Genomic DNA, 13,290 nt, shown 5'->3' on the forward strand with positions numbered 1-13,290 from the left:
GCGGCAGGATCGATTAGAAAATTGAACCGAACATTCTGCTGCCTGCATGCAACACATCTAAATAGTCAAAGCAAACACAGACTCAGAGTCAAAGGCTGGAAAACAATCCTACAGGCAAACAGCTCCCATAAAAAAGCTGGGGTAGCCATCCTAATATCAAACCACATCGATTTCAGAGTGAGGAAGGTCATAAGAGACAGTGAAGGCCATTTCTTATTGATCAAAGGATCTGTAAAACAGGAAGAACTTACAATAATAAATGTATATGCACCTAATGAGAGACCAGCAAAGTACTTAAAACTCATAGATTTGAAAAAGACATCAACAGCAACACAATACTAGTGGGAGACTTCAACCCTGCTTTGTCACCTCTTGATAGATCAACCAGACTCAAGCTTAGCAAGGACATACTTCATCTGAGGGAAACAATGGAAGAAAGGGACTTAATAGATATATACAGGACACTTCATCCACAAAAAGCTGAATACACATTCTTCTCAAGCGTACATGGAACATTCTCCAAGATAGACCACATGCTGAGCCTCAAAACATGCCTCCAAAAAATTAAGAAGATAGAGATTGTATCGACAATGTTCTCAGACCATAATGCGCTGAAATTAGAAGGAAATCACATACAAAAACCGAAAACTAAATGAAACACCTGCTCTACTAAACAACGAGTGGCTTAGACAGGAAATCAAAATGTAAATTAAAAGATTCCTAGAAACGAATGAAAATGAGAACACGAGTTACCAAAACTTATGGGACACAGCAAAAGCTGTGTTAAGAGGAAAGTTTATAGCTCTACAAGCATTCCTCAGGAAGGAGGAGTGAGCACACATAAGTAACCTAACGTTACAGCTTAAGAGCTTGGAGAAGGACCAAAAAAAGGAGCAAAACCCGAACAGGAGAAAGGAAATGATAAAACTCAGAGCAGAGATTAACGAGATGGAAACCCAAAAAAAATCCGAAAGATCAATGAGACCAAGAGCTGGTTCTTCGAGAAAATTAACAAGATTGATAAGCCTCTAGCAAAACTCACAAAGAAAGGGAGAGAGAAAACCCTAATAAACCGAATCAGAAATGAAAAGGGGGTCTTACAACATAAACTACAGAAATTCAAACGATCCTCAGGGAGTACTTTGAGAAACTGTATGCCACAGAACATCAAAACTTCGAGGAAATGGATAAATTCCTAGACTTCTGCAGACTCCCAAGGCTGAATCAAGAAGACCTGGAATACCTGAACAGACCTATCACCGTCAAGGAAATTGAAATGGTAATAAAAAGTCTCTCCACGCACAAAAGTCCTGGTACGGATGCATTCACTAGTGAATTCTTCCAAATCTTTAAAGCAGACTTACTCCCAATCCTCTTTAAGCTTTTCCACGAAATTGAAATATCAAAAACACTTCCGAACAGTTTCTACGAAGCAAATATCACACTGATACCAAAAGCAGACAGAGATACCACAAAGAAAGAGAATTTACAAACCGATATCCCTGATGAACATATATGCAAAGATCCTCAACAAACTACTAGCAAATAGAATCCAACTACTCATCAAAAAGATCATACACCATGACCAAGTAGGATTCATCCCAGGGATGCAAGTATGGTTCAACATTCGAAAATCAATCAACATAATCCATCATATCAACAAAAGAAAAGATAAAAAGCATATGATCATATCAATAGATTCAGAGAAAGCATTTGACAAGATCCAGCACCCCTTTATGATGAAAACCCTAGCCAAAATGGGTATAGAGGGGACCTTCCTCAACATAATTAAAGCCATCTACCACAAGCCTACAGCAAGCATCATCCTCAATGGGGAAAAACTGAGAGCGTTCCCTCTAAGATCAGGGACGAGACAAGGATGCCCACTCTCTCCACTGCTGTTCAATATAGTACTGAAAGTACTTGTAATAGGGATTAGGCAAGAAAAAGATATTAAGAGCATTCAGGTAGGAAAGGAAGAAATCAAGCTCTCACTATTCGCAGATGATATGACAATATACTTAGAGAACCCAATAACCTCCACCAAAAAACTCCTAGAAACAATAGACTCGTATAGTAAAGTTGCAGGCTATAAAATCAATACCCAAAAGTCCATGGCTTTGCTATATGCAAACAGTGAGAGAGAAGAAAGCAACATGAATAAAACAATCCTGTTCACAATTGTGCCCCAGAAAATCAAATACTTAGGAATCAGCTTAACTAAGGAAGTAAAGGACCTATACAAAGAAAACTGCAAAACGCTACTTCAGGAAATAAAAGAGGACATGAAGAAATGGAAAGATATCCCCTGCTCATGGGTTGGGAGACTTAATGTTGTCAAAATGGCAATACTACCGAAAGCATTGTATAAATTCAATGCAATCCCTATAAGGATACCCATGACATTCTTCAAAGAAATGGAGCAAACAGTCCTGAAATTTATATGGAACAATAAGCCCCCACGAATAGCTAAAGCAATTCTTGGGAAAAAGAAAATGGGAGGAATCAACCTCCCGAACTTCAAACTGTACTACAAAGCAGTAATAATTAAAACAGCTTGGTACTGGAACAAAGACAGAACTGCAGACCAATGGAACAGGGTTTAATACACTGATATCTCCCCTCAATCATATGATCATCTAATCTTTGATAAAGGTGCAAGTAATGTGAATTGGAGTAAGGAAAGCCTCTTTAACAAATTGTGCTGACATCACTGGACGGCTACATGCAAAAAAATAGGCTCAGAACTCTGCCTAACACCGTGTACAAAAGTAAGATCAAAGTGGATTAAAGACCTCAACATCAGACCAGAAACCATAAGGTACATTGAAGACAAAGTTGGCAAAACCCTCCATGACATTGAAGCTAATGGTATCTTCAAAGATGCCACGCCACTGTCTGAACAAGTGAAAACAGAGATAGATAAATGGGACTATCTTAAACTAAGAAGCTTCTGCACCTCCAAAGAAACAGTGACCAAAATACAAAGACAGTCTACAGAATGGGAAAGGATATTCGTCGAATACACATCTTACAAGGGGTTGATATTCAGGATATACAAAATACTGGTTAAAATCCACAAGAAGATAACATCCAACCCCATGCAAAAATGGGACAATGAAATGAACAGAAACTTTCTCAAAGAAGAAATCCGAATGCTACAAAAGCACATGAGAAAATGCTCTACATCATTAATCATCAGGGAGATGCAGATCAAAACCACAATGAGATACCATCTCACACCTCAGAGACTGGCCCACATTCAAAAGAACAAAAGCAACTGATGCTGGCACGGATGTGGCGAGAAAGGGACTCTCCTTCACTGTTGGTGGGAATGTCCACTGGTTCAGCCCTTCTGGAAAACAGTATGGACGATTCTCAAAAAATTAGAAATTGAGCTCCCTTTTGACCAGCAATACCACTCCTGGGAATATATCCCAGAAAGGCAAAAATGTATAGTCGAAGTGATATCTGCACTTGTTTGTTCATTGTAGCACTCTTTACAATAGCCAGAAACTGGAAGAAACCTGAATGCCCAAGAACATATGACTGGTTAAAGAAACTTTGGTACATCTACACATTGGAGTACTATGTAGCTCTTAGAAAAGATGAAGTCATGAAATTTACATACAACTGGTACAACATGCAAAGTATCATGCTAAGCGAAAAGAGTCAGAAAGAGAGGGATAGACATAGAAAGATTGCATTCATCTGGGGGATATAAAGTAACAAAATATGAGATTAATACCCAAGAATAGCTGAGATCAGCACCAGGAGGATTACTCCATAGCTTAGTGGCCAGTCGGGCATTCTAGAGGAAAGGGCAGCTCAGACAGAGAAGGGAACACCAAATAAAGGGTGTTTGGAGGATCCTCCTCCCAGGAGGGGAGATGCATGTCGAAAGTGGACTATGGACTGAACATGTTTGCCAATCAATGCCTCTTTTGCAGTCCACTACACCCACAAGGAGAGAGAGAACACAGGGGATTGCCCTGCCACAGAGGCAGGAGGGATGGGGGTATGGGGGTGGGAGGGATATTATCCATGGTGGTGGAAATTGGGCAATGGTGCAGGGATGGGTATCTGATCATTGTATAATCAAACCCAAGCACAAAAAATTGTAATTCTACAACTGTACCTCATGATGTTTCACTAATAAAAAAAATTTTAAAAAAAGATGATCAATATGTCCTAGAAAAATCAAAAAATCTAAGAAAAAGTATGCTATGCATGTAGCAAGTATCATGCTGTTTTAATTATTACTACTTTTAGTAAAGTTTGTGGTTCGGGAGGTTAATTCCTCCCATTTTCTTTTTCCCAAGAATTGCTTTAGCTCATCCTGGGGGTTTATTGTTCCATATAAATTTCAGGAGTGTTTGCTCCAATTCTTTGAAGAATGTCATGGGTATCCTAATAGGGATCACATTGCATTTGTACAGTGCTATTGGATGTATTGCCATTTTGACAATATTAATTCTCCAGATCCATGAACAGGGGATATTTTTCCATTTCCTCGCGTCCTCTTTTATTTCAAGAAGCAGCGTTTTGTAGTTTTCTTTGTACAGTTCCTTTACTTCCTTAGTTAAATTAATTCCTAGGTAGTTGATTTTCCGGCACACAATTGTGAATGGGATTGTTTTCATCTTTTTCTTCTCTCTCACTATTTGTGTATAGTAAAGCCATGGACTTTTAGGTATTTATTTTATACCTTTAACTTTACTCTCGAGTGTATTATTTCTAGGAGTTTCTTGGTAGAGGTTTTATGGTTCTTTAAGTATAGTATCATATCATTTGCGAATAGTGAGAGTTTGATTTCTTCCTTAACTATTTGCATGGCCTTAATCTCTTTTGCTTGCCTAATTGCTATTGCTAGTATTTCTAGTACTATGTTCAACACCAGTTGAAAGAGTCGGAATCCTTATCTCGTTCCTCATCTTAGGCGGAACGCTCTCAGATTTTCCCCATTGAGGATGATGCTTGCTGTATGCTTGTGCTAGCTGGCTTTAATTATATTGGGGTAAGTCCCCTCTATCCCCAATTTGGCGAGGGTTTTCATAATAAACGGATGCTGGATCTTGTCAATTGCTTTCTCTACATCTATTGATATGATCATATGATTTTTTTTCTTTTCTTTTGTTGATATGATTGATTATGTTGATTGATTTCCGAATGTTAAACCATCCTTGCATCGCCCGGGATGAATCCCAACTGGTCATGGTGTATGATCTTTTTGATGAGTTGTTGAATTCTATTTGCTAGTATTTTGTTCAGAATCTTCTCATCCGGGTTCATCAGTGATATCGGCCTGTAGTTTTCTTCTCTCATGGTGTCTTTATTTCCATTTGGTATTAGAGAGAGATGGGCTTCATAGAAACTGTTTGGGAGAGTTTCTGTTTTTTCAATTTCCTGTAAAAGTTTGAGAAGGACGGGCAGTAGATCCTCTTTAAATGTTTGGAAAAATTCGGTAGTGAATCCATCTGGACCTGGCTTTTGTTTTGGGGAAGATTTTGATTACAGTTTCAATTTCATTTATGTGACTAGGTCTATTCAGGTATTTTATATCTTCTTGACTCATCTTTGGGAGATTATAGTAATCCAGGAAGTTATCCATTTCTTCTAACTTCTCTTTTTTCTTGGCATACAGACTTTCAAAGTAGTCTCTGATGATCTTTTGAATTTCTTTGGTTTCCATTGTGATATCTCCATTTTTATTTCTGATTTGGTTTATTAGTGTTTTCTCTCTCTGTTTCTTTGTGAGTGTTGCTAGTGGTTTATCTACCTTGTTTATTTTCTCAAAGAACCATCTCTTGGTTTCATTGATCTTTCGGATTGTTTCTTAGGTTTCCATGTCGTTGATTTCTGCTCTAAGTTTTAGATCTCTTTCCTTCTGCCCGATGTAGGCTCCTTTTCTTGATCCTTTTATAAGAACTTGAGCTGTGAAATAAGTTGCTTAAGTGCATCTTTTCTTCCATCCGTAGATATGCTTGCAGAGCTATGAATTTTCCCCTTAATAGGGGTTTAGTTGCATCCCATAAGCTCTGGTAGTTCGTGTTTTCGTTCTCATTTGTTTCCAGGTATCATTTGATTTCTTCCTTGACGTCCTTCCCGACCCACACATTGTTCAGCAGTGACTTGTTTAGTTTCCAGGTGTTCGATTTGGTTGTCCGTGTCTGTGTGTGATTCACATCTATACTCACTGCATCATGGTCTGAAAAGATTGTTGATACTCTTTGTATCTTCCTGATTCTATTGAGGTATGTTTTGTGGCCTAGCACATAGTCTATTTTGGAAAATGTTCCATGCGCACTGGAGAAGAATGTGTATTCTTTCTTTGGGGGTGTAAAGCCCTGTATAGGTCTATAAGTCCTTTCTCTTCTATTTCTTCATTCAAAGCCAATGTTTCCTTGCTGAGTTTTGTTCTTGTTGATCTATCCAGAGGTGATAAGGCGTTGTTGAAGTCTTCATCTACTATTGTGTTGCTAGCACTGTCCTCTTTAAAATCTGTTAGCAGTTGTTTTAGGTATCTAGCTGTTCCTTCATTAGGTACGTATACATTTAAGAGTATGATTTCTTCCTCTGGAATGTATCCCTTGATGAAGAGAAAGTGGCCTTCGCTGTCCCTTCTAATCTTTTTCAGCCTGAAATTAATGTTGTCGGATACTAGTGTGGGCACCCCAGCTTTTGTGAGGGAGCTGTTTGCTTGCAGGATTGTTTTCCATCCTTTCACTTTGAGTCTGTGTTTGCTCTGATTGCTCAGATGAGTTTCTTGTAGACAGCAGAATGCTGGTTTCAGTTCCTGAATCCATATTGCCACTCTGTGTGCATTTAGAACATTGACATTAAGGGAGATTATTGTCATGGGGTTTTGTGCCATCTTCCTTTAGGAGTTGATTTACACGTGTTTTCCTTCTTATCTTACAGGAGCCCCTTTACTTCTTCTTTTAGATTTGGTTTTGAGTGAATGAAGTTCCTGAGCTTGTGTTTATCTAAAAAGTGGTGTATCGTTCCCATCGAATTTGAGTTAGAGTTTAGCTGGATAGAGTATTCTCGGTGAGGCGTTCATTTCTTTGAATTTTTTCACTATATACAACCATTGCCTTCGGGTTTGGAGGGTTTCCACTGATAGGTCTGCTGTGAATCTAAGGGGTGCTCCTTTGTATGTAATTTCCTTCTTTGACCTTGCTGCTTGTAATATTGTGTCTCTGTCCACAGCATCCATCGTTCTGACTATGATATGCTTGGAGTGTTTTTTCTGGGGTCTCCTTTAGCTGGTACCATTCTGGCTCCTTGGAATTGGATGTCTGCTTTCCTTAACTCTGGGAACTTTTCAGCAATGGTTTCTTTTACTCTAGCTTTTTCATTGGGGTTGTTTCCCTGTCCTTCTGGTACTCCAATGATTCTAATGTTCTTCCTCTTGGCGTCATCCACTTGGTCTCTGATTCTCCTTAGAGCCATTTTGAGGTCTTTTCCTATTGCTTGTTCTTCCCAGTGCGAGTTATGTTGCTCATCTTCAAGCTCGATGATCCTCTCTTCAGCTGCACTTATCCTATTGCTAAGGGCACTTACTGAGTTTTTAATTTCATCCACTGAATTCTTTATTTGTGACTCTTCTTTTTGTAGCTTTTTAAAATTCTGTTCTCTTTTTTTCCTGTATTTTCTTGACTCTCTGTTCTATTGTTTCTTTCATTTCTTATTTTAGTCATTGGATATCTCTTCCATTGATTCTTTGAGTAGATCCTTGAACACCCTCTGCATTTTCTCCTGGAATTCTTTATCAATGAGAGCGCAATTGTGGACAACCTCGATTGAGGATGTTTCTTTTCTTCATATTCTCCTTGTGGTGGAGATTTGCGCTTTGGAGGAGGTACTTTTTAGTTTTGAGCTTTTACAGCATATTTCATACAGGTATTTTGTTAGAAATGGAGTAGGCGAGTGGAATGTTGTATTCTAGTAGAGGTGGTCAGAAATTTTTAGTTGGTATTAGGTGACAAAGTGAGAGATGAAAGTCCTGAGTGCCAAGATTGGGAAATATAACTGCGGCTGGCCACCCAGGAGAAGGCCACGCCCACTTCTGGGAGGACACACTCCCTATATGGTGGCCATGCCCCTGGCCCATCCCAGGGTCACTCCCACCCAGGATCCTGGAATGTAGGAGGAGCGATGGAAAATCCCATGGAGCTGCCTCAGGTGTCCCCTTCTGGAGGGTGTCCAGTTCTGCAGGAAAATGCGGGGTACTGGGGGTGAGGAGTGGTGAACCTAGCTTGTGCTCCCCCTACCCACCTGGAGGGGAGGGGCTGATTAGGTGAGGGACAGTCCCAAGGAGCTGCTGCAGGTGTTCCCCGCAGGTGTCCCCCTGTGGAGGGTGTCGAGTCAGCGGGAAAAGGCACGGGGCTCTTGTTTTATTTTTACTTTATGTTCCAATCTTAATGGTATCACCAGCCACTCAGTCAACCTAGCTAAACCCTAAAGTCTCTTCCACTTTCTCCTGCACAAGTCTCTGCTTTCTGACAAAAGGGAGGACCTCAGAATGCTGACATAAATCTAATACCCAGTGCCGCAGGAGATAGTGTAGTGCTTATGGAACTTGTCTCACATGCACTCAATTTGACTCCCAGCACCACATGATTGCCAGAGTATCAAAGGCTGTATAGCCTCAGAGGACCCCAAGCACCATGGCCACGTTTTCTGAGAATTGTCTGTAGGGCCCGCACACCTCCTGAGCATTGCTTTACAGACTCTCCCAGCAACCAAAAAATATGTAATGCCCCAGAAACATGTACTTGTCTTAAATAGGGAGCCTCACTTGAGGTGAGTTTCACAAGGAAATATTGCATGAAAACATAAATCAAAGAGTAGGGGAGACAGTGTAAATCATGTGAGTACAGATCATATATTTGGTGAAATGTGTTAAGATTCAGATGCCCTAGTCTTCGCACCAGGGATATTCATTCAAAAATGCCCCAATATACTGGAAAAGTTCTAGAACATTAGATGACTGAAACTCAATTATGAGCAACTTTGTAACTGTGTATCTCTTAGTGATTCTAATCGTTAAAGTAAATTTTAAATATACCCATCAAAGTAACCTTTTTACCACTAAATGGGAAAGATACTTTCTAATACTTATCCTCACCAAAAGCTCAACAGAGTGTGACACTTGCCAGGAAATGTCCTCCCTTGCATTTTCTCATGATACTTATTAGTACTTAACTCTTCTGTTTCTTCCCTTTTCTCATGCCAAATCTTCGCATCTCCCTTGCAAGCTCCTGAAACATTATCCATTCAACATTGATGCACTTTGCCACTGCTCCTCTTGACGTCTTGTCCACGAACTGATTCTAAAACATAACATAGCTGCAATTACAGTATTCATGCCAAAGACAGTCATTGATATATCTTTGGGTTTAGCTTTCTACAAGCTATTGGCACACAGGTGAGTAACATTTTTTTCCTACAGAGAACACAACAATAGTTATGCTGGGTTTTAAAGTTCCATCAGTATTTTTAATGTTTTATTGAATATCTGTGATATAGACCATTACAAATCTATTCATAATTTGCTTCCAGTCATACAACGATCCAACTTCCATCCTTCCTCTAGTGTACATTTCCCAAAACCAATATTTCTGGTTCCCTAAAACCATCCCCCAACAAACTACCCCCACCCCCAGCCTGTCTCTATGGCAGGATCTTTAATTCTTTCTCTCTGTCTCCTATTTATTTTGTGCATTAAGGGTCTCATACAGGTACTGAGAGGTCATCATGTTTGTTGGAATTTAGCATTTTTATCAGGAAGGTAAGGTTGGAGTAGCTTTGAGGTATGGAAATGACTGCTGAGGCTTCCATAAGTACAGGGCAGTGGGTGTGGGATGCCCATCCTGCCCAGAGAAAGCCCGGAGATTTCAGTCACAAAACACACATATCCGAATTTTCAGCTGTAATGTTTCAGTGAGAGCCATCCTGAGACGGTGGAAACCAGAGGAGGGCATGTTGGCGATTTTGTATTGTTGGAGAAAGTGGCTGCACTGGGTTCTGGTTGGGTGGGCACCAAACTAACCTGCCTCCCTCCGATTTACCCTAGTGTCTTCAGCCTTTTGCAGTTCCAAGGTTAACTGTGGCTGTTGATATCTTCGAGATTTGTCTATGGGTCTCTGAAACAAGACCAATGCATTAGCTTGTATAGCTGAGCCAGGGGTGGTTTGTTATCATGGCTCCCACATATCTTTAGGGAGTTTAATTTCTCGAGAAACGTAGTCCTGAGTTGTTGGGAGCCAGCCAGAGGCACAGTGGCCATTTGAGGTTATCGGGAAGCATGAAGACACCATCAGACTGTTGATGCACTCACCTGAGGGTACAGGTTGACTTCCTGCAGGCACTGCACAACCAGACTAACAAATAGTCATTGAATGAATGAACGAATAATCAACATTTTCAAAATGTGTCTCTTTCTTGCATTTTAGAAGGGTAACTTCTAACAGGAAAATAATCTTCATGGTATAATCAAGACCTACGATTTATTCTTAATATATTTAATAAAAGCTACACATTTTGGAAATTTATACAAAGAAATTCTTTTAAATTATCTGTCTTCATAATTTACTTGTAAATTACTAAGATTTCACTGTTTCTTCCACCGTTCTTAGCATAGAAATTTACAGACAGAATGTGCTAAGTAAAAATTCATTTTGGCACTTCTCTTCAAAGTAGTACTGGAAGTACTTGGAATAGAAAATAGATAAGAAAAAGATATTAAGGGTTTTTTGTATATGAAAGGTAGAAACAATCTCTCACTATTCACAGAAGATATCATACTATATTTAGAGAATACTAAAATCTCTACGAAAAAACTCCTAGAGGCAATCGACTTTTATAGTAAAATTGCAAGCTATAAACTCAATACCCAAAATTCTATGGCTTTTTTTATATGCAAGTAATGAGAGAGAAGAAAATGACATGAAAAAGCAATCCCATTCACAATCGTGCCTCAGAAAATCAAGAACCTTGGAAACAGCTTAACTAAGGAGGTAAAGGACCTATACAATAGGAAATTAAAAAGGACACGAGGAAATGGAAACATATATACTGCTTATGGAATGGGAGAATTAACATTGCCAAATGGCAATTCTCCAAGAACCAGTGTAAAAATTCAACTTGATCCCTATAAAGATACCCATGACATTCTTCAAAGAAATTGATCAAGCACTCCTGAAATTCACATGGAACAACAAACGCACACGAATAGCTAAAGCAATTCTTGGGGAAAAGACGATGGAGGCATCACCTTCCCCAACCTCAAACTCTACTACAAACGATAATAATGAGAACAGCATGGGACTGAAACAAAGGCTCAGCTGCAGACCAATGGAAAAGGATTGAATATACTGACACACACACTCAAATATATAATCATCTAATCTTTGATAAGGGAGCAAGAAATGTGAAGTGGAGCATGAGAGTCCTCTTTAACAAACTATGCAGAAAAAACTGGACAGCTACATGCAAAAAAAAAAAAAATGGCTCAGACCTCTACCTAACACCATGCACAAAAGTCAGATAAAAATAGGTCAAAGTCCTCAACATCACAGCAGAATCCCTCAGGTACAGCGATGACAAGGTCGGCAAATCCCTCCACGACATTGAAGCAAAAGGTATCTTCAAATATAACACGCCACTTGCCAAGCAACTGGAAACAGAGATAAACAAAGGGAACTATCTTAAATTAAGCAGCTTCTATACCTCAAAAGAAACAGTGACCAGAAACAAAGACTCCACCATGCGGGAAAGATACTCGCAGAAGCCTACCAGGTTCTCTGAGAGTGAGAACTGGACAATCAGAGTTGCTGTCTTCTAAATAGGATCCAGTCTCTGGATGTTGGCTATTGATGGCATTACATGGATCCAGGGGTAGTTCGTGGTTGTAACACTTAATTACTAGAAGATGGGGGATCTGGAAGGAGGGGGCACAGTCTTGATCTGAGCAGCCATGGAGATCTCATCCCCCGGTCCCGCACATTTGGGTTCCTCTTCCAGTTCCTTCATGCATGAGGCTCCTTCAAGCTTGGGAAGAGTGGTCTTAAGCGTACCTATGGCTGGTTGCAGAGGTCTTCAGCTGCCGGGGCTCTGCTCAGTGCGGTGAGGGAATCTCACCACGCCACCTCCAAGGGGCCCCAGTGAGGAAAGCCAGGTGCGAGGTCAGGAGATTGTTGTTTTAGACATATTTGGAATTAATTTTAGATCGAAAAGTACACATCATTCAAAATACTTATGTGCTTAGTAATAAATTACTACACACTTGTTCAATCACGTCAGAGACCCCACTCTGCTCAGAGAACTAGATTTTTAATTACAGATCCGTTTTGACCATGTGTCATTACTGAGAATCACTATCAGTAGATATGAAACTCACTATACAGAAAGATGCACACAGGTTACTATGAGTCATCTATGTTGTTAATGTGAGTTGGCCATTAAACTTCACTGAGACCCTTTGTTCTGTCCTTTATAGGAGCCACATGATTCTCACCTTCCGTTCAAGTTGACTTGTAATAAGGTGGAATGAAATCATCAATATGCTTCTCACCTCATTCTTCAGGAGAAAAATCCTACATACATTCAAGGTGGTCAAAGTGCAGACAACACCATCCACCTTTTCCTGGAGATGTATAGGGGACTGAGGTGAGAACAGCAAAAGGCTCTAGTTTAATGGTCTTAATTAAGGTTTCAGGGAACGACATTAAACAAACTCATATCCCATCTTCCAAAAGAATTATTTTGTAAAACTGATGCCTAGGGTATGGTAAAAGATAATATGGTAAAAACCATATTTTTCTTTCTGGGACATTAAATTTCTAAATCTATTTATGCATGCTGCTTTGAAATACATTCCTTGATTAGGAATCATTGTCTGCCATAGGAGTGAGGAAGGACAACACTCAAAGTAATAAGAAGAGAAAATATGGAAAAATTAACTCCTACTAAGTTTAACACATTTACTAAAATTGAAATGATAAAATGATGAGCATGGTCCTTGCACAGAGATGATATGCAAACTTGTAAAGCATTCCATATTTTTGTTGCAAGAAGAATGACCAGGTCTACTTTAAGCTAAGAAAATCCCCACAAGTACAAAAATTCTACATAAAGAGAGCACAAGTCCCCATCACAACAATCTCTCTCAATGTCAATAGACTAAATGTGCCAATTCAGAGGCACAGAATAGGAAGATGAATTAGAAAACTGAAACCAACGATCTGCTGCCTGCAAGAAACACGTCTGAACAATCAAAACACC

General features: G+C 39.6%; 1 pseudogene; it reads left to right on the plus strand.

Annotated features, from left to right (window-relative positions):
* The first annotated feature begins 12,978 nt into the window (after positions 1-12,978).
* LOC130037118 (uncharacterized) lies at positions 12,979-13,072 on the plus strand (annotated as a pseudogene).
* The last annotated feature ends 218 nt before the right edge of the window (positions 13,073-13,290 follow it).

The sequence above is a fragment of the Sorex fumeus genome, unplaced genomic scaffold, assembly GCF_029834395.1.
Source record: "Sorex fumeus unplaced genomic scaffold, SorFum_2.1 ptg000070l, whole genome shotgun sequence".
Classification (NCBI taxonomy): domain Eukaryota; kingdom Metazoa; phylum Chordata; class Mammalia; order Eulipotyphla; family Soricidae; genus Sorex; species Sorex fumeus.